Genomic DNA, 2,791 nt, shown 5'->3' with positions numbered 1-2,791 from the left:
GCGATTTCATTCCTTATAAGGTAAAAGGGGCGGGATTGAGGATACGCCGAAAAAGTATAAAAGGCCGGATTCAGCGGCGAATCCTCAGTTGGGCAGACGACCTAGACCGGGTTTTTAGTGTAGTTTACCGATATCCGCCGTGGTCAATTCCTTATATATGCAGTAAGGCTTATACTAGTTATTTTATTATTTAGGGAAATTCGAATTCTAAGTGTTAAACAAGAATTTATAAATTATATCCTATCATTCTAGGGCAGAAGCCGGTGTCATCACCGCTGTCTGTTTACTATTTGGAAGGGGCGGGGCTAATTTCGATTTAAGAGTGCTACCACTCTTTATAACTGTCATTCCATCCAAGTTTTGTTGTGGCTATTTGTAAGATATATATATATACTGTTGACTATCAAGCTTTCCTATTACATTAATGTGTGAACGTTGTTTCCTTACCCTAAGGTGGACTTTGTGGAATTAATTTATTGGCCATTGTGTATGGATAAGCTAGGAGTTGAGTGTGTGAGATTGTATTTATGTAAAGATTCATAATTTAACTATTGTTTTATCAATAATCAACATTTGACTTGTTTATCGGAGTTACTGGTTATTCTTTCATATAAACTTAGTGAATTACAGTTTTATCTAGAGCATCGCTCAGTGTTCCTGTCTTATAAAAACCTGAGCGCCAATATAGTACTAGTCTAAGTGGAGATAACTCTCCATCGCATAAGGAAACACCTAAGTGGACCACAACAGATAACCTTGGTTCTCTGAACCGACCTATACTGGTAGCGGTATCATAAATCTTCAAAGGTAGTAGTCAGTGACTACGACTCGTTATATTGACGAGAGGATCCAGACGAGGCGCAACTGGGCGTTACATTAACACTACGTGACCTTTCTTAAGCTTAATCTCGATATCAGTTGTTACCATTTATGATAATTATGTACCATCAAATACTATCAAGTCATCATCTTGGCGTACACGACAGTTGATCTACGAAACATCGAAGTCCAGTGCTGTCAACTAACCTGTTCAAGGCATTAGCTTGGCCAAAGGAGGGTCTGTTTTAATCCCTTCGGTCTTTTTTAACTGATGCCATCTGCTTGGTCTGTCTCTAAGATACGTGTTCGTCTTTGTGAAGTTAAAATCACGTTTTCGATTATTCGTTTCTTCGTGCTCTCGCTTAAAACTGATTAAGAACCCTTCCACTTAGATCGGGTGTTCGCCATCTTTGTTATGATGTTTCCAATTTCCCGCATCGCGCATACGCATAGGTACGCATAGGTATTTGTTTAAACACATCGAAAAATAATAAAATGAAATAACTACTAGGTTAATCAAATTTATTTTATTTTTTTCATTAAACTTTAACAAATTGTTACGGACACTTTTGAAATGTATAATTAACATAAAGTGCTTAACTTTTTACATCATTTTAAATCGTATACCCTTTTCTATATATTATTTAAGTGGAAATCTAGCCATTTAGTCCCTTTAATGGACTTGTTTTGTGATCTAACCTTCAGCTTAGTGACAATCAGTTAACCTTTGCACCCTAGGACAAGTGAGTGTACACGTACTTCCTGTAAATATTTTGTCAGACAAAATATTAATATTTAAATTTTGTATTGAATGTTAATTAACTAAAGTTTCTTTTACGTTGTTACTCTAAACTTGAAGGTTTCTTTTTCTGTACATGCCATCTATATGATATTATACATAGCTCTTTTGTGTCTGGCACATGGTATACCTGGCCAGGTGACGTGACATGTCCCCAATTAAAAATGTATTCGCCATCTACAACTTAACCTGCCGCCCAGAAAAAAACCGGCGATAAATATCGCCGTAAATCTGTGTCCGGTTTGGCTGGAAACTACTAATGTATCTCCCAACTGCAGGATAGTCTAGGCGTAGGACATACAAAAATAAACAACAAAGTGCCAAAACACCTATCTAAGCACGTCAGCGATATCAATTATCCCTCATTGTAACCATCAATTCGATCTATCTCTGTAGATTTATTATCACCAAAAAAAACAACAACAAAAAACCCAAAATTCAATATACGTCCGCACTGCTCGGGTGCACGGCTAGAGAATGACCAATTCAATTTCAATTCATTTATTGACTTTAGGTCTATGACCCATCAGTACATAAATTAATATACATGTATATGTATATGTATATATATATATATGTGTGTGAATACAACATGTATTATAATGAAATTACAAAACGTAATTGACTTATAATTAAATACGGAAACCGATTAACCAACATATGTACTATATTATGAGGAATATAAATCAACCATATTGTCTACTGGCAACATCAGCAAAAAATACATTGTATTCCACTTAATCTTACAAGGGCTGCGCCCAATCACAGAATTTATACTAATTATAATACACTGTTACAGAATAAGGATTCTAGGAGAACTTTTATAACAGTTAGTCAGAGAGACATGGAAAAAAAAGTATCAGATAATACCATTTGGTAAACACGACAGACGGACACCGGGAGGTTCAACAATTATTAGTACACTATTATGCAATAACGTGTTACATCAAAACTCAACACCTACACAAACCGAGTATATTTACACAATTCTGCAACTAAAAGCTTCTTTGATAAATCTTCCTAGCAAATTCAATTCTTTATGACTATTTGTGTTCAGTAATTCTATTACTTTGAAGACTGAAGGTTTTTTCCAAAAATATTTCTTTATATATTTTCCTCTAAGAGTTGAATATTTTTGACATACGAGTAAAAAATGAAATTCATCCTCAACTT

Source organism: Pecten maximus, unplaced genomic scaffold (genome assembly GCF_902652985.1).
Source record: "Pecten maximus unplaced genomic scaffold, xPecMax1.1, whole genome shotgun sequence".
NCBI lineage: Eukaryota > Metazoa > Mollusca > Bivalvia > Pectinida > Pectinidae > Pecten > Pecten maximus.
Note: the sequence above shows the minus strand (reverse complement) of the source record.